This window comes from Dendropsophus ebraccatus, chromosome 1, assembly GCF_027789765.1.
Source record: "Dendropsophus ebraccatus isolate aDenEbr1 chromosome 1, aDenEbr1.pat, whole genome shotgun sequence".
In the NCBI taxonomy this organism is placed as follows: Eukaryota; Metazoa; Chordata; class Amphibia; order Anura; family Hylidae; genus Dendropsophus; species Dendropsophus ebraccatus.
In genome coordinates, this window is record NC_091454.1 from 149,256,555 (window position 1) to 149,284,109 (window position 27,555).

Here is a 27,555-nt window from a genome sequence, read left to right on the forward strand (position 1 = left end):
TTCACTTTCACGGCACAAATGTGCCAGTCATCAAGGGGACCATATGCTCAATGATCCCCTTGTTAGATTCCTTGCGGGATGTAGTTTCCATAATGGGGTCACTTGTGTGGGGGGGGGGGGGTTCCACTGTCTTGGCAACCCAGGGGCTTTGTTAATGCGAAATGGCATACTAAGGGTCCTATTCCACAGGCCGAGGAGGGCCCGATCAACGATGTAAACCAGCGGCGATCTGATAGATCGGCGCTCGTTTACTGGGCCTATTCCACGGCCCGATGATCGTTGAGCGAGGGCTGCAGGGACATCGTTACCGATGTCCTTGCAGCATCATACATTACCTGTCAGGTCTTCTCCGTGCTGACTTCATCCCCGTGTCCCGCGCACTCTATCTTCAGAATGGCCGGTCAGCTGACAGGCCACTCAGCCAATCACAGGCCGCAACAGTCCTGGCCTGTGATTGGCTGAGCGCTCCGTCAGCTGACCGGCCATTCTGAAGATAGAGCAAACGGGACCCGGGGATGAAGACAGCGCGGAGAAGACCTGACAGGTAATGTATGCTGCTGCTGCTGCTTGTCAAATCGTCGGTCGCCCACCACACACCGCTATTCAACCGTAGCGATGCCCGGTGGGGGAACAATGATTTTAGGTCTGGCCCCAAATGAACGATCAGCCGATGACACGATCATCGGCTGATCGTTCTCTCTATTTCATCAAATGATAATCGGCCGAATCGGCCCAAATGGGGCCGATTATCGTTACTGTGGAATAAGGCCCTAAGGGTAAATTGCTCTACACATTTTGTGTTTTTTTTAAATCTTTGAACACTAAACACTCAGAACCTGACTGATCAAAACCTTCTACCAGAAATGTCCCGTGTACTATTATTTATTTATTAGAATCTAAAGCACACAACAAAAGAATGCTTTAGGAGTAGCAGAAGAATTCTAGTTATGTGTGTGCTTTAGTAGAGGAAGTGTAACTGTCGTGAAGTATGCTGACCCATTCAGTGTGACATCCATTCTGCCGCCGGAAGTTCAGGTATCCATGAATACGACCATGCTAGGTTGGTACTGAGCACAAGCTCAATTGGATCAGAATGGGGGTTGCATGCAGTACCGACCCTGCGTAGTCTAATCCATGGATACCCAAACATTCTGTGGCAGAATATAGCTCATATGGATCAGGTAGGTGTAATTTATCATATGTATCCTTTAATGAAATTATACAGGTCTTTAAATGTAATGGTCTGTCCTCCAGCCATTTGAAAGAGACATGACACTCATCTGAATGCCGCATTCTCTTCAAAGTTTCCTGCTGCTCATTGTTAACATTATTGTATTTTAGGTACTGAGGCCCCATTCAAGTTGGTAGTTAGTAACATGCAAGGTACTGCAATGCTTCCCTGTTCAATTAAACAGAACAACAATGCAGTAGTGTTTTGCAACTTTGCTATTAACAGAATTGCAGCGGAAAGGTTGAACAACAGTAAATATTGAAAAGGCTGCAGTGCATGTGCTGCGACCTCTTTAAACAACTGCTCAGCAAGGGTGTTGGGAGTTGGACGCTGCTGATTTAATATTTATGGCCTATCCAGTGGCCCCTGATAACCCATTTAACCTGTACAATTTGTAAAGCTGATTTATTTATACAATGTAGCCTGTTGCCCTTGCTTGCTTTCAGTTGTTGGTTGTTTTATACTAAAACCATCACAACTTTATTGTAAAATCCATTTATATACACTTATGTAAGGTTATCTATGTGTCATAATTACAGATTGTCTTTAAAAAGCTGGGTTGTATCAAGATAAAGATTGGATACAAACATACAAAATGCAGTGTCCAACCATGACTGATCTCCAGTAAGAAGTAGCAGTGATGCCCTCCCTTATTTCTCTGTTAGCTCCGTTAGGCTTAGCCCAGTGGTATGTCTAAGATGATGAATAAATCTCTTGCTTGGTTATGTAGTATATCATTACCATTGTCTTCTCTAGAAAACAACACACCAGTTGTTATCATAAACATGTAGTAATTGTTGCATAATATATCTATTCAAATTGATGAATTAAGCCCATTGTTGTAAGACACCAAGCTGGCACATGCCTGTGATGGACAACCTATTCTGTATTGGTAAATAGAAATTGTGATGTGATGTTTTAAAGCCATGCATTCACTTCATCCAAGGAGAGGCGTTCTTCTCCAAGGTCACACAAAATGAAGCACTAAGCCTTTCCTTCACGCTAAAAGAAGAAAAAAAAAAAAGAAAAAAAAACCATTTAATGTAATTTTCAAACCCCACTACAGAAACCATTCAGCCAGTTTGATTGTAATGCTACTCAGAGTCTCAGAGGTATTATGGAAGCTAAAGTGTAATGTGCTCAAGCACTGATGCCAAAAAAGTCTTTGATGTGTCAGTTATATGGTTTTACTGTACAAAGAGCTTGTTGCAGTTCCGCAGTTCCTGGAGACCCAGAGAAGGCCGGTCCTGTCTGCTTTAAAATATGGCCTTAGACTATTGGTCTGTCTGTCTGTCTGTCTGTCTACTTATATTTGCTAAACAGCATGCTTAATTTCCTCTTAGAGATGCATATAATAGTGGTAGAAGCTTCTGAGAAATAAGGAGTTCTAAAAAAACAATATAAAACAGAGAATGAAAAATATTCATTGTTTCATTGCATATAAACAAATGTCAGCCAGAACATATAGAGGGAAATATATTAAGGGCTTCGCACCTATTTCTAGGTAAATAATTCGCCCATTTTTGGTCCAATTTGTATTTATAAACCAGTATTCGACAGGTGAATATTTTTTGATGCAACTTTTTTTTTTTAAACTGCCTGTTCTGAGTATTCACTAGAGATGAGCGGACTTTCGGTCCGCCCCGGACTTTCAGATTTTTTCGGGAAGCTCGATTCGACCGAATTTTCGGATTTCTTCGGATTTCATAGTTTAAAGCAGTGCTTCTCAAACTTTTTCTACTGGAGCCTCACCCAACAGACCAAGGCAATGCCTAGGCCTCACCAGACTTACCAAGAGGGTACCTGGGCCTCACCATATGTGGTGAAAGTCCATTTAAAAGCTGAAAATAATGCTAGGACTAGCTTTGACCCGTCTCCCAAGCTCTATGTACTAATAAAGCAAGTACTAAATAAATAAATAACGTTGCTAAAATGGAGATTTTTGCAAACAGCAAAAGGACTGTGCAGATTATAGTTACTTTGGCTGCTCAGCTGGGCCTCACCAACAACTAGGGGGAGCCTCACTGGTGAGGCTCGCCTCACAGTTTGAGAAGCACTGGTTTAAAGCATCTATGATACGGGGGTAGTGTATTTGGTTGAATTTAGGGCTCTACATGTCAGTAACATTGTTACCTTTTCGATATCTCAAAGTCTTTTTTTTTTAGACTTCAATATTCACCATTACAGGGTTTATGCAGGAAAAAGGTCACAAATACAGTGAAGGAGCAGCAGTAGTCATTGGAGGCCAGTGGAGGTCCAGCAATAGTCATTTGAGGCCAGTACAGGAGCAACAGTAGACAACATGGAGGCCAGGCAGGAGCAGCCAACATGGAGGCCAGGCAGGAGCAGCAGTAGCCAACATGGAGGCCAGGCAGGAGCAGCAGGAGCCAACATGGAGGCCAGGCAGGAGCAGCAGTAGCCAACATGGAGGGCAGGCAGGAGCAACAGTAGTCAACATGGAGGGCAGGCAGGATCAGCAGTAGCCAACATGGAGGCCAGGAAGGACCAACAGTAGCCAACATGGAGGGCAGGCAGGAGCAACAGTAGTCAACAAGGAGGGCAGGCAGGAGCAACAGTAGCCAACATGGAGGCCAGGCAGGAGCAGCAGTAGTCAACATGGATGTCAGTTAAGTCCCAGCAGTAGTCAACATGGAGGCCAATTAAGGCCCAGCAGTAGCCAACAAGGAGGCAAGGGCAGGCACACCAGTAGTCAACCTAGATGCCAGTTAAGGCCCAGCAGTAGCCAACAAGGAGGCAAGGGCAGGCACACCAGTAGTCAACCTAGATGCCAGTTAAGGCCCAGCAGTAGCCAACATGAAGGCAAGGGCAGGCACATCAGTAGTCAACCTGGATGCCAGTTAAGGCCCAACAGTAGCCAACATGGAGGCAAGGGCAGGCACACCAGTAGTTAACCTAGATGCCAGTTAAGGCCCAGCAGTAGCCAACATGGATGTAAGGGCAGGAACACCAGTAGTCAACCTGGATGCCAGTTAAGGCCCAGCAGTAACCAACATGGCAGCAAAGGCAGGCACAGCAGTATTCAACATGGAGGCAAGGGCAGGCCCAGAAGTAGTCAACATGGATGCCAGTTAAATCCCAGCAGTAGCCAACATGAAGGCAAGGGCAGGCCCAGCAGTAGTCAACATGGATGCCAGTTAAGGCCCAGCAGTAACCAAAAAGGAGGCAAGGGCAGGCACACCAGTAGTCAACCTGGATGCCAGCTAAGGCCCAGCAGTAGCCAACATAGAGGCAAGGGCAGGCACACCAGTAGTCAACATGGATGCCAGTGAATGGCTGAAATGGTTACACAGCTTTCGAGCCATTGACAGCACAGTCTGTAAATGGGATTAAGACTTAAGATAGTGTGTAACTATTAGGTTTAAAACATGTGCCATACACGGGGCGTGCCTCATACCTCCTCGAAACAGTGCGGAGAGAATGTTGCTCCCAATGTCACTCACCACTGTCCCAACTTTAAGATGGTTTAGAGTCAGTCACAAGAGGATTTCCGTCTCGAGCAGGCGGTGCAGCTCTTCCCCTGTGTGTCTCCTTTCACCCAGGCAGGCTAGATGCAGCACAGCGTGACACCTCCTTGCTACACTCAAGTGGTACAAGGGAGGAACACTGGTGGTTGAGGAGGTTTTGGACCTACTGGAGGAGGTGGAGGAGGACCGCGACACAGGAACCCTGCTTTGACAACGGGGTGGTGTCATAGTCTTCCCCGGCCAAGTTGCTGATGGTCCGTCGGCCATATTACATTTACCCACTGAGCAGTAATGGACATATACTGCCCTTGCCTGTAATTACAGCTCCAGATGTCTGTGGTAAAAATGTACATGTCTGCTCACTGATCGGCTCAGCGAGTCAGCAACCTTTTCGCGAACATAGCTATACATGGCCGGGATAGCTGTGTTGGAAAAGTAATGTCGACACCTTCGGCACCTTCCACCGTGGCTCCACACACGACATCAGTTCACGGAAAGATGCAGAGTCGACAACTTTAAACGGCAGAGCCTGGAGCACCAGCAACTTGGCCAGGTGGGTGTTCAGCTTGACTGCTGTGGGATTGCTGGGCGCATATGTCTGCCTCCGGTATAGGGACTCCATGATGCCAGGCTGCCTACCGCTAGCAACACAGGGGCCACCAGCCGAAGAAGGGAGAGAAGCCACACTCCCTTCCACAGAGGAGGTCGGACTTTGTGAAAGGCCCCCCTGACTACTGCTGCTTCCTGCTCCTGTTGACCACGGTTCTGCCTGGGCCTGCTGTGACCCACTATCAAACCCGTTTCTCTCAGGCGGAAAGGTGGTGGCGCTTCATATGGGCAGCCATGGCGCTGGTGCCAGGATGGCAACTTTTGTCTCTTTTAATGCGCCTGTCGCACAGGCGACAGATGCCCACATAGGTATCCTCAGGGCACTTTTTAAAAAACTGCCACACAGGCGAGGTGTAGAGTCTAGTACAGACAGGCTGCGAGGATGGGCGGGCACTGCTGATACTAGGACCTGCAGTGGAGGAGGTTTCCCCAGTGGTCATCTGCTTGTCCCGGCTACGCTTCAGACTTGTTAGTTGACTACTGTAGCCTGTCTGCTTTTTAGTTGTGGTGGGCCTGCTGGGGGAGGAATTCCCGGTTGACGAATCCGTCGAATAAGCCAAATCCTGCCATGGATCCCATGTGACATCCGATGTAGCATCATCCTGTTCAGGCTCTTGCTCAGCCCTCTCTTGTCTACTGCCTACTGCTCTCCTGCCAGGCCTAACATGGGCCTGCTCTGATATCGCCTCCGACACAGCTATGCCCTGCACTTGGTTGTCCCCTGTCTCTTCCCCCTTGTGCTCATCATCATCATCAAAGAGCAGTTCGCTGCTCATAGACGCCAACAGTTCCCTTGAAGGCGGCGGGTCAAAAGTTAGCGGGGTGTTGCTGAGGATGTCAGATGGAGGACGTGGGGGAATTGCTGCGTGCCCGTGCCAAGTCAGGGTCGTGTCCGAGGTACCCACAGATACCTGGCTGGCTGTATCACTACCCATCCTTGTGGACATCGAAGTGTGAGCCAGCCACTCCAGGACTGTGGAATTAGACGTGTGGACACGACCCTGGTGTGACAAAGGAAGCTCAGGCCTGCCACTGGACCCTCTTCCTGCACTACCTTCTCTTCTTCCCCTTGAGCCAGACTCTCGGCCCTGTCCTCTGCCTGAAACGCTTTGTGAGGTTTCCTGCTGCCGCCGTGCCATGACTTTATATTCAAATTCTGACTGCTACACTTGGTAGATGAGAACAGTATTTTCTGTAAAATATAGGACTATATATATATATATATATATATATATATATATATATATATATATATATATATATGACTAGTAATATATAGGACAAGTATAGAAATTGTCTATATATAGCACTTTTTAAAAGACTTTTATGATATACACCTGCACCAGGTATTTTTCTCTCTTAGGATAAGACGGATGTGATATACACACTATCAATCAGAAGGGTCCAAGTATAGAAATTGTCATATATATATATATATATATATATATATATATATATATATATATATATATATATAGCACTTTTTTGTAAGATATAATGCTATACACCTGCACAAGGTATTTGTGTCTCTCAGGATAAGACGGATGTGATACACACTATCAGAAGTATAGGACTTGTATATCTGTACAGCACGTTTTTGTTCTGTGCACCCTTTGCTGTCCTATGCCTAATCTATCTATCTTTTGCCCTCTCTATATTTCTCCCTCAATCACTAGATGTTTCTCCTCTCCGCTTTCCTAATCTTTCCTTTCCTTTCCCACAATATCTTCTCAGTAGTCTGTAGTACACAATAGCAGCAGCAGCACCAGCAGTTTTTTTTGTCAATGACAAGCTCTGTGCACCGCTAACAGTATGCTTGCTTCCTCTCTCTCTCTCTCTCTCTACACACTGCGTGGTGCGGTCATGTGACCGCTCCTCTTAAAGCAATACCGAGGTCACGCAGGGGGTGGGCAAGTGCAACATCCCTGCTAATTGGATGTGTTCCGGGCATCATGGGAAAGCGCTTTTCCCGCCCGGAACACTTCCTACTGCCATTTTGGATTTTTGGAGAAATTTGAACCGGATCCCGGTTCGCTCATCACTAGTATTCACCCAAAAGTTTGCATAATCCGGGATTAGCGCAAATTTATCATTTGTGACTTTTTAAAAAAAAAAAAATCGCACAAACAGATGCATCTCAACCCAATTGTCGGCACTCTGTGACTCGGTGCTCGTGGATACCAATACAATTCCACACGAACAAATTCCTGGCACTCCAACCGCACTTCAAATGCAAAGTGGTTTATTCATAAACAGAGGTGCACTAACATACACAGAGTCAGGACGCGTTTCGGCGTTACCACCTTTCTCAACTGCCTAATACACACTGGAACGCTATCTCTACTTATAGGAAGTTCATCTCCTGTTGATGACGCATCTCGCTTCTAGTGCGGCGCTCCCAGACGACGTCAACCGTTGTCTTGACAACACATAAACAAGTCCATAAGTGCAGTTCCATCTGAGATTGGATTATAGCCACAACTAACAATGTGAACAAGAGTAAACACATGACACAACATAAATCACAATAAACATATAACAATAAAAATGTTAAAGATGTTAAAATTAGCCTACCCCACAAACACCTTAGTTTCTTATAACCTACAAAAAATACATAGAAAAAGTTTTGTTAAAACCGTATATAAATATGGAAATACAAAACAGTACAATTTTTTTTTTTTTTTGTGTACACAAAGTTATTTTTCTTTAGAAAGACCAACAAGTGTCATGACTATATACATAGAATGTCCAGGAACATAGTTTTCACATCAATGCTGAGAGCTCGTATTCACGATTTAACCCACGAGGCTCTAGAGTGCGCAAAGTGTGAATCCAATATGCCTCTCTACGGTGCAACAACTTTTTTATATCACCTCCACGCTTCGGTGGGTATACTCTCTCGATGATCTGGAACTGCAATTGCGAGACATTGTGATTACAATCTCTAAAGTGTTGTGGAATGGGGAGTAGTATGTTACCGCATCTGATCGTAGATTTGTGTTTTGATATTCTATTTTTTATCGGCTGCATAGTCTCCCCAACATAGAGTGTACCACACGGACATCTAATTAAGTAAATAACATCCTTAGTGTCACACGTGTGGTAACCTCTAATTTCAAACGATTTGCCTGTCTGGGGATGAAAGAAAAATCTGCCTTTGATTACATTGCTGCACTGAGCACAGCGCAGACATGGGTAAGTACCCTGCTTTCCTGGAGTCAATGTCATCTGTACACTCCCACTCTTTTTTATACTACTCTCTGCTCAGATAGAGGAGTTCAAAAAACCACCCCTTATTTGTAATAAGAGACCCCCGAACTTGCGTAGTACCCTAGTGAGAGCAGAAAGTAGTATAAAAAAGAGTGGGAGTGTACAGATGACATTGACTCCAGGAAAGCAGGGTACTTACCCATGTCTGCACTGTGCTCAGTGCAGCAATGCAATCAAAGGCAGATTTTTCTTTCATCCCCAGACAGGCAAATCGTTTGAAATTAGAGGTTACCACACGTGTGACACTAAGAATGTTATTTACTTAATTAGATGTCCGTGTGGTAAACTCTATGTTGGGGAGACTATGCAGCCGATTAAAAATAGAATATCAAAACACAAATCTACGATCAGATGCGGTAACATACTACTCCCCATTCCACAACACTTTAGAGATTGTAATCACGATGTCTCGCAATTGCAGTTCCAGATCATCGAGAGAGTATACCCACCGAAGCGTGGAGGTGATATAAAAAAGTTGTTGCGCCGTAGAGAGGCATATCGGATTCACACTTTGCGCACTCTAGAGCCTCGTGGGTTAAATCGTGAATACGAGCTCTCAGCATTGATGTGAAAACTATGTTCCTGGACATTCTATGTATATAGTCATGACACTTGTTGGTCTTTCTAAAGAAAAATAACTGTGTACTATCAAAAAAAATAAATAAAAATTTTTGTACTGTTTTGTATTTCCATATTTATATACGGTTTTAACAAAACTTTTTCTATGTATTTTTTGTAGGTTATGATAAGAAACTAAGGTGTTTGTGGGGTAGGCTAATTTTAACATCTTTAACATTTTTATTGTTATATGTTTATTGTGATTTATGTTGTGTCATGTGTTTACTCTTGTTCACATTGTTAGTTGTGGCTATAATCCAATCTCAGATGGAACTGCACTTATGGACTTGTTTATGTGTTGTCAAGACAACGGTTGACGTCATCTGGGAGCGCCGCACTAGAAGCGAGATGCGTCATCAACAGGAGTTGAACTTCCTATAAGTAGAGATAGCGTTCCAGTGTGTATTAGGCAGTTGAGAAAGGCGGTAACGCCGAAACGCGTCCTGACTCTGTGTATGTTCGTGCACCTCTGTTTATGAATAAACCACTTTGCATTTGAAGTGCGGTTGGAGTGCCGGGAATTTGTTCGTGCAAAAACAGATGCAGGCCTACGTTCGGTCAGTACCAGGTGAATATGTGTAGACAATTTTTGCATTTTTGCGACTTTGTGATTTTTTTTTATACATTCACTATGCCAGTACTACATTTTAATAAAATAGTCACAAGATATTGGAAAAAAATATACACCAATTCCCATAAGAAGAGTCACATACATTATACTGCTTAGTAAATGTCCCCCGTAGAGTATCTGACTAATTGGTCTCACTGTGTAATTTCCAATACTGCTTTCATTAACCCTTAGAGGACCCAGCCAATTTCAATTTTTGCATTTTCGTTTTTTCCTCCTTGTGTTTAAAAGGCCATAGCACTTGCATTTTTTCACCTAGAAACCCACATGAGCCCTTATTTTTTGCGCCACTAATTGTACTTTGCAATGACAGGCTTTTGCATAAAGTTCACTGCAAAACCAGAAAAAAATTCAAAGTGTGGTGAAATTGAAAAAAAAACAACGTTCGCCGTTCGCCCTGGGGTAAAACTGACTTGTTATATATGTTCCTCAAGTCGTTACGATTAAAACGATATATAACATGTATAACTTCTCTTGTATCTGATGGCCTGTAAAAAATTCAAACCATTGTTAACAAATATATGTCACTTAAAATCGCTTAATTCCCAGGCTTATAGCATTTTTATACTTTGGTCTATGGGGCTGTATGAGGTGTCATTTTTTGCACCATGATGTGTTCTTTCTATCGGTACCTTGATTGCACATATGCGACTTTTTGATCGCTTTTTATTACAATTTTTCTGGATTTGATGCAACCAAAAATGTGCAATTTTGCACTTTGGGATTTTTTTGCGCTTACGCCATTTACCATGCGTGATCAGGAATGTGATAAATAGTTCGGGCGATTTTCATTTATAACATGGGAAAAGGGGGGGGATTCTGACTTTTATTAGGGGAGGGGGCTTTTTACTTATAACATCACTTTTATTTTTACTTTTACACTTATACTAGAAGCCCCCCTGGGGGACTTCTAGTATAAGCACTCAGATCTCTCATTGAGATCTTTGCTGTATAGTTATACAGCAAAGATCAATGAGATCGGCACTTGTTTGCTTTCGGCTGCTGCAGCCTAAAACAAACGAGTGCCGAACCGGGGACGGCGCCATCTTGGAGAGGTCCCCGGCCGGTATCAGGTACTACGACTACTCCCAGAGCTGTGCAGGCTGTGGCTGCTGGAGAGGATGATGGCAGGGGGACACTGAGGGACACTGGGCACTGGAGGGACACTGAGCATCCCTCTGCCATCATCCTTTCCAGCAGCCACAGCCCGCACAGCTCTGGGAGTCGGGTTGTGACATCACCATTTTATCCAGGAATTGAAGCCTTGATGCAGGAAAAAAAAGCTTGTTATAAGCATTTCCCGTAATAAGTGTATATTAGTTATTTGTATAACTTTTGGGGGGCAGTACAATACTTTAATAAAAATTCACCGGACTTCTCCTTTAACTAACCCTTTGTCTTTAAAACATATTGCTATGGCATTTCCACAATATTTTATTTGACACCACCATGCACTGTTTCCAACATTTATTTCAACAAGTAACAGGCCTATACATAAGGTAATTTATTAAAAGTGCTATACTGTATAATGTCTGAACTAAACTGCCATTCATCTAAGATTTATGAGGATCATATTGCCGATACTGTATCATACAATCACAATGCTGAAAAGAGACAAAACATAACATGCACGTTCAGTATTTTTTTAAAGTACTATACTGTTTTTAAGCATAAAAAAGCTTTGTTAATGTTTGAAGCTATCAAATTTCAGATGTAATAATGAAATGATATTTGAGCAATTGGATGTGGTATGGTAAGCAAGCATAATTACTAGACATGTGAAAATACAACTAATAATGTTAATGGCACAGCTTATGCTCTGATATCTCCCTTTTGGGACCTGTAATCAGTCTATGAAAATACATATTTGTACTTGAGCAAAATGCTGAACTGAGAGGCATTGACTGCATAATGCTGGAAATAATTACAGCACAGCATAGCTCTAACCAGAGTCAGTTCTTGTCACAGAGGCCTAGAAATAATTATTTAAATGCTACAATAATGTCAATGTAATTTTCAGGTAAATTATTTAGAATAAGACAAGGTGTTTTTTAGAGAAACATAACAGAACATAACAGAACTTTGGTTCTCAAATGTTTTTCAAATTACTTGAAATTTCCTGATTTACTTTAATGCATAAGGTATAACTATCAAGATAACATACTAAAAAGCGCAGCAAGTAAGAGGTACCATCTACACTCCAGATCATTGGAATACCAAGGAACAGACTTTATTCCTGTACTGTGCATGCCATATTATGCCTTATCCTTGCACAGTCAATTTTTACTTCCATAATGTAACAGTGTGCATTATTCCTATACTATGATAGTAGCAATATACTGTACTTTGCTGTGACAGCCCTTTCTGAATGACCCCTGTACTGTGATATCGGTGTGAATATTATCCCTCTACTATGAAACTTTTTTTGACAAAATTTTTGTGTACTTGGGTCGAAGGTACAATAAATAAAAGGTACAATTATTTGCTAGATAATAAAACACTGGGTAAAACTACTGCACTTCAGAAAAGGACTTGTGTGCTCCCGGACCTGGGAGCAAGCCGAGGAGTATGCTGTTTATGGGTTGTGGGGTGTGATAGCCAGGGCCGGACTGGGACTTAAAGTCAGCCCTGGCAATCAAACCCCAGCAGCCCACATACCATATCCTTCCCTATATATCATGGATAGCGGTGTAAAATACGCGCTGTAGCAAATTCTGCTTCATTTAGCTGTGTCCCCACTGCTCCCTTAAGCATGTGAACCCCACCATCAGCACCTAAAAATAATCCTATAACATAATCTGCTGCGGATTTGATGCGGCATATTTATGCATTTATTTCAACTGATTAAATCAGAAGCATCAAATCCGCATTGGACTAGGTATGAACGTGCCCTTAAAGGGAACCTGTGGTATCTATACCAGGTACACGGCTGTAGAACCCAGCGTACAGGTCAGGGACTGGATCTTTAGTCTAGTGTAAACCTCTGTAACCATTCTTTTCATTACCCCTGAAGTGTCACAGAGGTGGAGCCACAGCAGCACCTTCTGCCCCCGTCCCTTCCTGCTCTGACTGATGGACTTTATTTGGAAATGAAAAGGACAATTATATAAGTTTACACTGGACTAAAGATCCTGTCAGTGATATCTCCCTCACACCTGTCTGCTGAGATCTACAGCCCTAGACCTGGTACGGACCTCACAGTTTTCCTTTAAAGGGGAAAAACATGGACACCTTCTTCCAGAAACAGCGCCACACTCTTCTTCAGTTTGTGTGAGGTATTGCAGCTCAGTTCCATTGAAGTGAATGGAGCCAAGTTGTAATAACCATACACAGTCTGAGGACAGGGTGGTGCTGATTTTGGACAAAAGTTACTATATTTTTTAAATCCCTTTTATCCTGACTATATCTGCACTCCATATAATGGTGGTATAAGTAGTAAGGTTTTAATTATTAAAATGTGTCTGCTGGTTGTGATCTCATGTGTAATCAAAGATACGTAATGAGGTGCTAGATAGATATTTCCTACTGGATATCTATCTTTCTATTTCCTACTGGATATCTATCTATCTCCTATCTATCTATCTATCTATCTATCTCCTATCTATCTATCTATCTATCTATCTCCTATCTATCTATCTATCTATCTATCTATCTATCTATCTATCTATCTCCTATCTATCTCCTATCTATCTATCTATCTCCTATCTATCTATCTATCTATCTATCTATCTCCTATCTATCTATCTATCTCCTATCTATCTATCTATCTCCTATCTATCTATCTATCTATCTATTTCCTACTGGATATCTATCTATCTCCTATCTATCTATCTATCTATCTATTTCCTACTGGATATCTATCTATCTCCTATCTATCTATCTATCTATCTATCTATCTATCTATCTATCTATCTCCTATCTATCTATCTATCTATCTCCTATCTATCTATCTATCTATCTCCTATCTATCTATCTATCTATCTATCTATCTCCTATCTATCTCCTATCTATCTCCTATCTATCTATCTCCTATCTATCTATCTATCTATCTCCTATCTATCTCCTATCTATCTATCTATCTCCTATCTATCTATCTATCTATCTCCTATCTATCTATCTATCTATCTATCTATCTATCTATCTATCTATCTCCTATCTATCTATCTATCTATCTCCTATCTATCTATCTATCTATCTCCTATCTATCTATCTATCTATCTATCTATCTCCTATCTATCTATCTATCTATCTCCTATCTATCCATCTATCCATCTATCCATCTATCTATCTATCTATCTATCTATCTATTTCCTACTGGATATCTATCTATCTCCTATCTATCTATCTCCTATCTATCTATCTATCTATCTATCTATCTCCTATCTATCTATCTATCTATCTATCTATTTCCTACTGGATATCTATCTATCTCCTATCTATCTATCTCCTATCTATCTATCTATCTATCTATTTCCTACTGGATATCTATCTATCTCCTATCTATCTATCTATCTATCTATCTCCTATCTATCTATCTCCTATCTATCTATCTATCTATCTATCTATCTCCTATCTATCTATCTATCTCCTATCTATCTCCTATCTATTATCTATCTATCTATCTATCTATCTCCTATCTATCTATCTATCTATCTATCTATCTATCTATCTATCTATCTATCTATAAGTAGGGTCCCAGGACAAATTTTAGGATATATAAGGGTAACATAGGTAAGAATTTTCTGTGCATGATAATACTGTCATAGGTATTAACATAAGTAAGCAAATATTATCCCCCTACTGTACACATTACTGCCATACTGTTACTAAGCAAACCCACCAATATTTCCTATACTACCAGTATATAAGTAACAAATAATATCACCACACCATGAGCACGGCCATAATCACCACATAATGACTCATACCCTACACTGTGACTGAATACAATCCACTATATACAACACTAATATTACCAATAATACCAGAATACACAGGACGAGTAATACCATCAAACCATGCCCACGGTGACTGGATAATACCACTATACCATCACACCATGCCCACTACTCTCACCATACAGTGACTGGATAATACCACTATACCATCACACCATGCCCACTACTCTCACCATACGGTGACTGGATAATACCACTATACTGGCACGAAATAACAGCCATCATATAAACACCAATATTCTCCCAAAGCAGTGACCATAGAACACAGGTGTCACACTTCGTCCCTCCAGCTGTTACAAAACTACAATCCCCATCATGCCTGGACAGCTAAAGCATGACGGGAATTGTAGTTTTGCAACACCTGGAGGGCCGAAGTGTGACACCCCTGATACTGAGGTAGATCCCAGCTGTGTAAAGGTTTTGCAGACATTATAAGTGATTATAGTGCAATTACATCCTGTCACTCACAGTAGGCGTCTTCTCTGCATGACCAGACGTCCACTTTTCCTTTTCTTCTCCATCTGGCTCCGGCCATCATGAAGGCTTCTCTGGCCATGACGCCTCTCCACGGGATCTGTCAGACAGACATTTTAGGCTTCATGCTCCAGCAACATCCTCATCTATACATCCCTCCATATAGAATAGCTCCCCCTGCATAACCCCATATAGAATAGCCCCCCCCCGCTGTACATCCCCCCATATAGAATAGCCCCCCCCCCGCTGTACATCCCCCCATATAGAATAGCCCCCCCCCCCGCTGTACATCCCCCCATATAGAATAGCCCCCCCCCCGCTGTACATCCCCCCATATAGAATAGCCCCCCCCCGCTGTACATCCCCCCATATAGAATAGCCCCCCCCCGCTGTACATCCCCCCATATAGAATAGCCCCCCCGCTGTACATCCCCCCATATAGAATAGCCCCCCACATCCCCCCATATAGAATAGCCCCCCTGCACCCCCTAAATAGAATAGCCCCCCTGCACCCCCCCTCAATAGAATAGCCCCCCTGCACACACACCCCTCAATAGAATAGCCCCCCTGCACATCCCCCTCAATAGAATAGCCCCCTGCACACACACCCCTCAATAGAATAGCCCCCCTGCACCCCCCTAAATAGAATAGCCCCCCTGCACACGCACCCCTCAATAGAACAGCCCCCAAGCACCCCCCTCAATAGAATAGCCCCCTGCACACGCACCCCTCAATAGAATAGCCCCCAAGCACCCCCCTAAATAGAATAGACCCCCTGCACACCCCCTAAATAGAATAGACCCCCTGCACACCCCCTAAATAGAATAGACCCCCTGCACACCCCCTAAATAGAATAGACCCCCTGCACACCCCCTAAATAGAATAGACCCCCTGCACACCCCCTAAATAGAATAGACCCCCTGCACACCCCCTAAATAGAATAGACCCCCTGCACACCCCTAAATAGAATAGCCCCCCTGCACCCCCTAAATAGAATACCCCCCCTGCACCCCCCTAAATAGAATAGCCCCCCTGCACCCCCCTAAATAGAATAGCCCCCCTGCACCCCCCTAAATAGAATAGCCCCCCTGCACACACACCCTAAATAGAATAGACCCCCTGCACACCCCCTAAATAGAATAGCCCCCTCCCCCCCTCAATAGAATAGCCCCCCTGCACCCACCCCCCCCCTATAGAATAGCCCCCTCTGCGTGCCTCCCCCCTCCCCCTGTGTGGCCACATGTGAAGGGGTTAAAGAAAAAAAAAAACATTCTTACCTCACCTCGCTCCCCAGCAGCTTCTTCCTCAGCTTGGATCTTCGGTCCACGTCCACTGCTGCTGTTTCATGTTGCGGTGGCGGCGGCAGCGACCCCTCTCCTCTCTGTCCTCCAGGGAAGTGACGTCAGCCGCTGGGGGCCTGGTGATGTAGGTGCCTGCAGACGTGCCTGCGCGCGCGGCACGTCTGCGGCCTAGGCATCGGGGGGGGGGGGATCAGGAGGGGCGGAGACACACCACCGCAGCCCCCTCCCGCCATCACAGCCCTCTCACCTCGGCCCGGCTTGCCCGCCCCTGCCCGCTCATGACGTGCTCCTTCAATTAACGAGGGGCCGCTGCGGCCGGCCGCATCGGCCCCACGTTGATTAGATTGGAGGAGCACGTCAGTAGCGGGCAGGGGCGGGCCGCAGCGGTGATCTTTTTTTTTTTTTTTTTTTTCATTATCCAGCCCGGGCGGCCCACGGACTGGTAATCTGGCCAGCCCAGCGGGCATTTGCCCGCCCTGCCAGATTACCAGTCCGGGCCTGGTGATAGCTAACTGACAGAGGTTGTGCCTAATTTGCTTTCAGTGAGTCACTGGATGTAACTGAGAGATAATCACTGCAGAACCTGTGTAGAGCTGGATCTACCTCTATATGGTCACTGCTTAGGGAGAATACTGTTTTTTATGTAGTGGATTTTATTTCATGACAGTACAGTATAAGGGTAAGGGACACTGAGTGATGATGGTAGTGATCATGGTGTGACTGTATTTGTCCTGTATATACTGGTATTATTAGTAATGTTTATTTTATATAGTGGATTTTATTCAGTGACCGTATAGAGCGCAGGTGTAAAACTGCTACTTCCAACAAAACTACAATTCCCATCATGTTTAGAAAGTCAAAGCTTTGGCTGTCCAGGCACAATGGGAATTGCAATTTTGCAACAGCTGGAGAGCCATGAGTATAAAACCCCTTGTATTAGTCATTATATTGTGATGATGATAAGAGGTCATGGTGTTGAGATATTATCTATTACTTGTATATTATTAGTATTTATAATATTGGCCTTGGTATAGTGGGTTTGTTTCGTAACAGTATTGCAGTAATGTATGGTGATATTTGTTTCTTGTATACTGGTTATATGGAACATATGATGTTTTTTTAAGAGATATACAGTATTACCATGCATAAAGAATTATCTTATTGCAGTGTCCTGGAACCCATGTACAGCTGCTAGATTCCTATTTCCATCAGTTGGCACTGAGGTATATGTTGCTGGATTCTTGCATGGGTATTAATACAAGATGTAGTACTGTTTTTGTCCACAAGAGGTCACTATGTTTGCCTCTTTAACAGCCAGCACATTGTAGATCTCAGGATTAATTTCTTCTTTGTCTGTTGTTCTGCTATAAGTTCAGGAGAATGATTGCATGCCTCCACCCTCTCTTAGCCTACTAGAGGCATGTTAAAGAAAACGTCTAATCCATCAGGTACAAAGTTACCTAAAGCTGTGCTCCAACATGAGGGCAGCGTCGGACTGGGCCACTGGAGGACCGTTAGGCCCCAGCCCCCTACGCTGATGTGGAACACTGACTGACGGGGGAAGGGCCCCTTGACAGTTATACAGTGCTGCCGCGGGCCCCCCTTGCCCCTCCCCAATCACTGTTGTGACCGCAAGCACTGCTTGCGGTCACAAGAGGCCCCCAGCTGATCCTCCGCTCTACTCCGCTCCCCAGAGGTGTCGCAAAGCCGTGGTGCACGCAGCAGGAAGTTCGGTGTGCGTCGGCGGGGACTTCCGGGTCAGGGGGAGCGTGTTGGTGACGCTCTCTGTACCGGAAGTGGAAGTACCAGCCCCAGCGCACACTGAGTTTCCTGCTGTGTCCGCCGCGGCTATGAGATACCCTTAGGGAGCGGAGCAGCAGCCGGGAAGGAGAGGAGAAGAAGACAGCCGATGGGGGGAGCGAGTTTTTTTTCTTTTTTTTTTTCTGCTGTGCACAGTCGAGGGGGACAACAGGGGGCCATCAATAAGGGGGGGGGATAACAGAGGAGGCATCTATGGGGGGGGAATAACAGAGGATCCATCTATGGGGGGGATAACAGAGGAGCCATCTATGGGGGGGGGAATAACAGAGGAGCCATCTATGGGGGGGAATAACAGAGGAGCCATCTATAAGGGGGGGGAAACTAAGGAGGGGTAACCGAGGGCCCTTCTATAGGGGGGAAGCTGAGGAGCTGTCTATAAGGGGGGGGGCAACAGAGGATCCATGTATGGGAGGGATAACAGAGGAGCCATCTATAAGGGGGGGGCAACAGGGGAGCCATGTACAGGGGGATAACAGAGGAGCCATCTATAAGGGGGGGATAACAGAGGAGCCATTTATAAGGGGGGATAACAGAGGAGCCGTCTATAAGGGGGGAAACTGAGGAGCCATGTATAGGGGGGAATAACAGAGGAGCCATCTATAGGGGGGAAGCTGAGGAGCCATCTATAAGGGGGGGGGGACAGAGGAGCCATGTATGGGGGGGATAACAGAGGAGCCATGTATGGGGGGGATAACAGAGGAGCCATCTATAAGGGGGGAAGAATAACAGAGGAGCCATCTATAAGGGGGGGGGGGAAACAGAGGAGCCATCTATAAGGGGGGATAACAGGGGAACCATCTATAAGGCATATAACATGGGGGTCCATCTATAGGGGGACAACAGGGGGCATCTATAAGGGGGATAACAGGGGCCATGTACAAGGGGGATAACGGGGCATCTATAAGAGGGAATACACAGAGGAGAAATCTATAAGGGGGACAACAAAGGGGGAACATCTATAAGGGGAATAACATGGGGAGCCATTTATATGGAGGAATACACAGAGGAGACATCTAAAAAGGAGGCTACATAGAGGGGGGGCATATACTATATGGGATACACAGAGGGGGCCATCTATAAGGAGGCTACACAGAGGGGGGGCATATACTATAGGGGATACACAGAATGGGACCATCTATAAGGAGGATACACAGTTTGGGGCATATAATATAGGGGATACACAGAAGGGGACCATCTATAAGGAGGCTACACAAAGGGGGGCATATACTATAGGGGATACACAGAAGGGGACCATCTATAAGGAGGCTACACAGAGGGTGACATATACTATAAGGGGGATCACATAGTGTCAGGGCTACCCACTAAATGAGGGCACAAAGGGGCCAATACAGATGTGCAGTGTGTATAGTGATGAGGATGGTGCCAGAGTGAGGAGCCTAATATGTATGTCTGGCAGATTCTGTGGATTCGTGGCTCAGAGAAGTTCTCATAATGGCCCAGGGCAGATGGAGAAGAAAATGAAAAGGGAAGAACTCTGATCAGAGAAGACGTCCCATGTGAGTCACTGGATATAACTTTACTGTAATGTATAATGTATAGAGCCTGTGTTGAGCTGGCTCTACCTTTGTGATTGTATGAGGTGATACTGGTCTTTGTACAGAGGATTTTATTTAGTAGCAATGGTGGTGTTAGTCAGTATGTGGTGGTGTTAGTCAGTATGTGGTGGTGTTACTTGTTATCTGGTACTGTGTTTTATTGGTTTTAGTATACAGGATTTGGTCAGAAACAGGTATGGTGGTAATATGTATGGTGATAATATTTCCTTCCTATATACTGGTATTATTGGTAATATCGGTCTTGGTATGTATATATTATATATAATTTATATCATTGCTTGGTCATTAGTAACTGCACTGTAATCACTTATATAGTGTGCAGAGCCTGTGTACCATTGGGGTCTAAATGGGTCAGTGTATGGATTGCGCTAGTGTACTGACACAGCCCTGAGGTCACTATAATACACTAGTGCCACCATAATTAATCCTGATGCTGGGAGCTCCCAGGTCCAGTCCGCAGAACAGTGACAGTACAGTGATATTATGGTAACAGTGTGACGGTGTGGTGCTAATTAGGTAACAGTGTGACAGTATGGTGATAATGTGGTAGGGGGAGATGTTTTTGTTCTATCCTCTATTAGTGATGTTCTGGGGTCACTTTCCTACACTGAACCCCCACAGATCTATATGTTATGATCTTCCACAACGCCTCCAGTGTATAATGCACCTAGGACCAAACTACAACAGCTGCAGGCTCCCAGCATGTACTGACAGTCTGCACCCCTCAGGATATGCTGGGAGTTGTAGTACAGTAGTACAATCCTATGATAACTGTCGCTGTAGACAGATGTGTTGCTGGACCTTCAGGGCTGATGGTTGTCACCCACAGATTGCAGCCACCAGGAGCCTTTGCACACAGTGATTTATTATAGGGTTGTCCACTCAGAGACTACAACTCCCAGCATACCCTGAGAGCTGTATAAATGTAGGGTATTCTGAGATTTGTCACAGATACAGATAAATCCAGGAAAGGAGCAGGTCAGCATGTCGTGTCTCACTGGTTCTATATTGGTGGGCCCCAACGATCATTTCCTCTGGTGGGCCCCAGGTTCCCCAGTCCGACACGGCATGAGGGAATTAGCTCAGTTTCTAGTTATAAAAAGCTGGTGGAGTGTCAGGGGCCTTTTGTTCTAGTCTTGTCTATTGTTGTTCCTGAGCAGATCCTAACTACAAGAGAAGGAGTTGCTCTCCAGGGCCTGGTTCTTGTGGCCAGGTCATCCATCCATCCATCTATTAATATAGACAGATACAAAATAGTATATAACTATTATAAAAAAAAAACCAATGGTAACTTCTCACAACCTTAGCGGTATGCAGAGGCACGGATTGGCCCCCAAAATATCAAAATTAAATGCTTTGAACTGTACCTACCTGCATCTTCCTTGCCAACTACCTTTGCTACTTACCTGGTTGGTTGGCTGCCTGCAACTAAACTGCTTGCCTATGTACTGTATGCAGCTATATATGTCATTACAGCCTTGATGACATCATCACGGAACACTTTCCTGGCAGGCTAGCTGTAAACAACCTTTGCCCATACCTCCCAACTTTAGGAGAGAGGAAAGAGGGACATGGACACGCCCCTAACCCCACGGAAAGACATGCCCCTAACCCACCCAAAGACACGCCCCTAAACCACAAGACACGCCCCTAAATCAGTCATAAACGCGACGTTTTGGCGAGTCGATCGCCATTTTCACACTTCAAAATGGTGATTGACTCGCCGAAACGTAGCGTTTGTGACTGTTTGCTGTGCTGCACTATTTGTTAATGGAATAAACACTTCTTTATCTATCTATCTATCTATCTATCTATCTATCTATCTATGTCCTGTCTGTCTGTCTATCTACTTCCTATCTATAGAGATAGGAGATAGACAGTCAGACAGACAGACAGACAGACAGACAGATAGATAGATAGGAGATAGATAGATAAATAGATAGATAGGTAGGAGATAGATAGATAGGAGATAAATAAATAGATAGATAGGAGATAGGTAGGTAGATAGTCTATCTATCTATCTACCTATCTAAGTAAAGCCCCCCTGTGTACCAGAAAAATAGAAAAGCATACTCACATGGCAGCACAGAAGTGGCTTTCTCCCCAGTAGTGGCTACTTGCACACCTCACACACAGCTCCCAGCCCCCGCAGCTCCTATGTCCAGTCCCGCGGCCCCTGCACTCTCTTCTCTCCTGCTTGTCCCGGACATGTGACCTCATCAGCAGCGAGGAGAAGATAAGCAGGGGAGAAGATGAATGCCAGTGCCGCGGGACTGGAGATAAGAGCTTCGGGGCTGTGCGGTATGTGAGCTGCCTGCTCAGGACTTTGAAAGGGACAGAGAATGTGACCTGTCAGCGGCCACTGACTGATACTGAAGGCCGCAGCTGCTGAGTGTCAGATGGCCTTCAGTGTCAGTCAGTGGTCAGTGTGTGGCAGCAGCGGCACCCCCTCCCGCATGTAACTGCGGCACCCCCCAGGGACTCCTCACTATGTCCAACCCCTTGCCTGTCAGCTAGCCTCCCCCCCCCATCCCTGGAATAAGGACGTACTCACTGCAGTTCTGTTCTTCAGCCCTCCGGCAACGTCTCCTTCCTCTCGGCTCTGCTGGTGACGTCACTCTCCTGCTCCGCGCCGGAACGCAGGGGATGAGAGAGACCTCTTGTGACCGGAAGCAGAATGCAGCTTCCAGCCACTAGAGCGACCAGTGCACAGCCCCGCATCTGCGAGCGCTCACCAAGAGCAGTCGCAGTTAAAGGGACAGGTATGTTTTGGGAAGCGGGACACTTGGGGCCCGTTCCAGGACAGCGGGACAGGACCCCGAAATCGGGACTGTCCTGCTGGATCCGGGACGGTTGGGAGGTATGCTTTGCCCTATGTTGACATGGCAACCAAGACAGGACAGTGCTGTATGAAAAGGTGCTTAGGACACACAAAGTGGTACACAAACTCAGCTAAGCACCCAGCAGGGGGTTCACTTTTTGGGCAACATATTTGGGGGTGCAGATACGCATACTGCAGGGGGTTTATTTTTTTGGATAACATTTTTGGGGGCGTTACTACGCACATTACAGGGGGTTCATTTTTTGGGTAACACATTGGGGAGTGCAGTGAACCTGGAAGCCCTGCAATACCACGTGCATGCCTGCAGAGAACAGAACAAGCTTCTTGTCCATCTCCCTGTTGTTAAAACCCATTCAGCACACGGCCCCCAGATACAATCAGTCATCCTACTACACTTTATCTTAGTCAAAAGGCTGAAAGCTCTTTATTTTTCTACAACTTCCTGCCAGCAGGATTATGGCTTGCTATACTCTAAAAAGGGGCAACAACCACAAAAGTGGGGACCCAATTCTGTCTACTTCAAGAGACTATTTTATTTTATGTTCTGTTCAGGAAGGCGTCTATGCTGACCAAGGACTATCCCCAACAATTGAAGTTGCTCACTGAAGTGGCTCACTGAACTACTGCTGGATCTTCTCAGTTAATCTTGAGGGACTAGTTCCACCCAGATATATCCTCCTAGGGTTCATATTCCTGGACCTGGCACTCTGTGATTTCTTCTAGCAATAGTCAGTGCTTTAAAGTACGGGTTTGTTCAATTGTACAAGTAACATTAGTGCCGCCAAGGCTGCACTACCAAGACAGGTACCTATTGTAGCCCACTAGAATCACTATAAGACTTCTACTAGAAACCTAAATTAGGAAACTGTGTAAGTCAAATAGTACTTCTCTAAAGTCTAAAACTGCTTAAGTCCTATCACCAGTAATAAAAGACAATCGCTGGCAATCTTCTATCAAGCTAAAAACGCTGTATCTGAACTTGTTCCTAAAACGCACTATAAAACGCACTGTACTGTTACCTGCCAGTTAACATGTTCATCTGGTTAAGTACTCTGGTGTTTACTGAGCTGTACCATTACCTTGGACTACAAGGGACACCAGAGACAACCTACACCTATTAACAGGCATGCGTTGGGACCTAGGGGGCTTCTATCACTCCAAGCACCGTAACAAGAGCTGCAGAGGTAATGCAACACCTATCACCCCTGGGTTACCACATTATGTCAGGATTATATATGTGTATTCATGTTTTTTTTTTTTTATCTCCTAAAATTTGCTGTAGCCTGTAGTTAGTATATAGGGCCTATCAGCTATGGCGCAATGCTCATGCTCTAGTTTTTTTATAGTATATTTGTTTCAATGGGAAGTTTTGATTACTTTTTATTATCTATATCATAAAAATCAAAGTCTGTCTGTCTGTCTGTCCTTCTGTCTGTCTGTCTGTCTGTCCTTTATAGACTTCCAAACGCCTGAACCGTTTGACCCCAAATTTGGCACACAGATACATTGGGTGCCCGGGACGGTAATTGCGAAGTTCCCGTCCCCGCCAGATGTACAGGAGGGGAGGGAGAGGGGAAAGAGAGGCGCCTCATAGAGATGAATGGGAAAATCTCCTCACTGCAAACACAGGTGATATAATTAGCAGACACGGCAGTTGGAGCCTTAGCAACCAATAGGATTACTGCTTTCATTTTCACAGGGAGCAATGGTTGCTAGGGAAGCTGCCTCACAACATCCACAGTAATAACTGGTAGACCCCCTACTCCATCTATACAGTATATGTATATACAGGACCCCCTACTCCATCTATACACTACATGTATATACAGGACCCCCTACTCCATCTATACAGTACATGTATATACAGGACCCCCTACTCCATCTATACAGTACATGTATATACAGGGCACCCTACTCCATCTATACTGTACATGTATACAGGACCCCCTACTTCATCTATACAGTACATGTATATACAGGACCCCCTACTCCATCTATACACTACATGTATATACAGGGCCCTCTACTCTATCTATACAGTACATGTATATACAGGACCCCCTACTCCATCTATACACTACATGTATATACAGGACCCCCTACTCCATCTATACAGAACATGTATATACAGGACCCCCTACTCCATCTATACAGAACATGTATATACAGGACCCCCTACTCCATCTATACAGTACATGTATATACAGGGCCCCCTACTCCATCCATACAGTACATGTATATACAGGACACAACAGATATACCAAACTGTGACTGGGTAACACTGCTACACCAGACCTGACCAATACCGCCATACTGTGCTGGATAACACTGTCATACCAGACCTGACCAATACCGCCATACTGTGACTGGATAACACTGCCAGACCTGACCAATACCGCCATACTGTGACTGGATAACACCGCCACACCAGACCTGACCAATACCGCCATACTGTGACTGGATAACACTGCCACACCAGACCTGACCAATACCGCCATACTGTGACTGGATAACACTGCCACACCAGACCTGACCAATACCACCATACTGTGACTGGATAATACTGCCACACCAGACCTGACCAATACCGCCATACTGTGACTGGATAACACTGTCATACCAGACCTGACCAATACCGCCATACTGTGACTGGATAACACTGTCATATAAGACCTGACCAATACCGCCATACTGTGACTGGATAACACTGCCATACCAGACCTGACCAATACCGCCATACTGTGCTGGATAACACTGTCATACCAGACCTGACCAATACCGGCAAACTGTGACTGGGTAACACCGCCACACCAGTCCTGACCAATACCACCATACTGTGACTGGATAACACCATCATATCAGACCTGACCAATACCACCATACCGTGACTGGATAACACCGCCACACCAGACCTGACCAATACCGCCATACTGTGACTGGATAACACCCCCATACCAGACATGACCAATACCGACACTCTGTGACTGAATAACACTGCCATACGGGTAAATACAACCCTGCAGGTATACAGGACACTACAGGTATACAGGACCCCAAAACTATACACTACAAGTGCACGGGACCTCCACAAAACTATATACTACAGGTATACAGGACCCCAAACTTTACACTACAGGTATACAGGACCCCAAAACTATATACTACAGGTATACAGGACCTCCACCAACTATATACTACAGGTATACAGGACCTCCACCAACTATATACTTCAGGTATACAGGACCTCCACCAACTATATACTACAGGTATACAGGACCCCCAACTATACACTACAGGTATACAGGACCCCAAAACTATACACTTCAGGTATACAGGAACTCCACCAACTATATACTACAGGTATATAGGACCCCAAACTATACACTACAGGTATACAGGACCTCAAAACCATACACTACAGGTATACAGGACCTACACCAACTCTATAATACAGGTATACAGCACCTTCACCAACTCTATACTACAAGTATACAGGACCCCAAATATACTATAGGTATACAGGAACTCCACCAGCTATATACTACAGGTATATCGGACCCCAAACTATACACTACAGGTATACAGGACCTCCACCAACTCTATACTATAGTTATACAGGACCCTCAAACTATTTACTACAGGTATACAGGACCCCCGAACTATATACTACAGGTATACAAGACCTCCACCAATTATACACTACAGGTATCCAGGACCCTCAAACTATAAACTACAGGTATACAAGACCTCCACCAACTATACATTACAGGTATACAGCACCAACTATATACTACAGGTATACAGGACCCCCGAACTATACAGTACAGGTATACAGGACCTTCACCAACTGTACACTGCAGGTATACAGGACCTCCCTCAACTATACACTATAGGTATACAGCCCCCCCAACTATGCACTACAGATATGCGAGACCCCTAAAAACTATACATTGTGGGTATACAGAACCCCTCCAACTATGCACTACAGGTATACTCTAATTCCACTGATTAACTCAGTTGAAACAATACCTTTAGCTTGGCCTCCTGGGCACCTTAGAACAAATCTAATTAACACACTGACACTTTATACCCGGGCAGCGCCGGGTACATTTTCTAGTAATTTATATATTGTAGGGATCTTCCCGGGGGATAGTGTGTTTGGACACAGTTCACATCAGGCTTGGACTTATAAAAGATCAACTTGGCGTTTATTTGCAGCATGAACAGTCCAGTAAACAGAAATACAGCAACACTGTGCTTTTAAGAATAAAACAAACAAAAAGGTCTTGCCTGTCTGGACGCTTACTAATAGGTTTCTTCACCTATCTGTCACTATAACACAGCGTCTTTCACCTGGATACCGCAGGGTATGTATAAGCTCCAGCAATGGCTGCATTCGCAGCTTCCACCAAACACACAGGCTGATCATTCCTGGCTGAGAGCCATCATCTGCACACTGTGTGAGCTTTTACCTTCTCAGGCTGATTAGGGTCAGAGCTCACCTGATCCCAACACCTGAACTGGATCGAGGGGAGGGAATGGCAAGTCCCACTACCAAAACCTATCTGCCATTCCATGTAAATCCAGGCCCGGCAACAGTAAATAATAAATAGCTCAGCAGCATAACACTGCTGAGCAACAGAGCCCTCCTGGACTCACCATCTCACACTAAGCAGTAACCTGGGTGAGATGTACACCCCCTCGAACACTTCTCCCGTGACGTGTCCACATATCCCCCCCC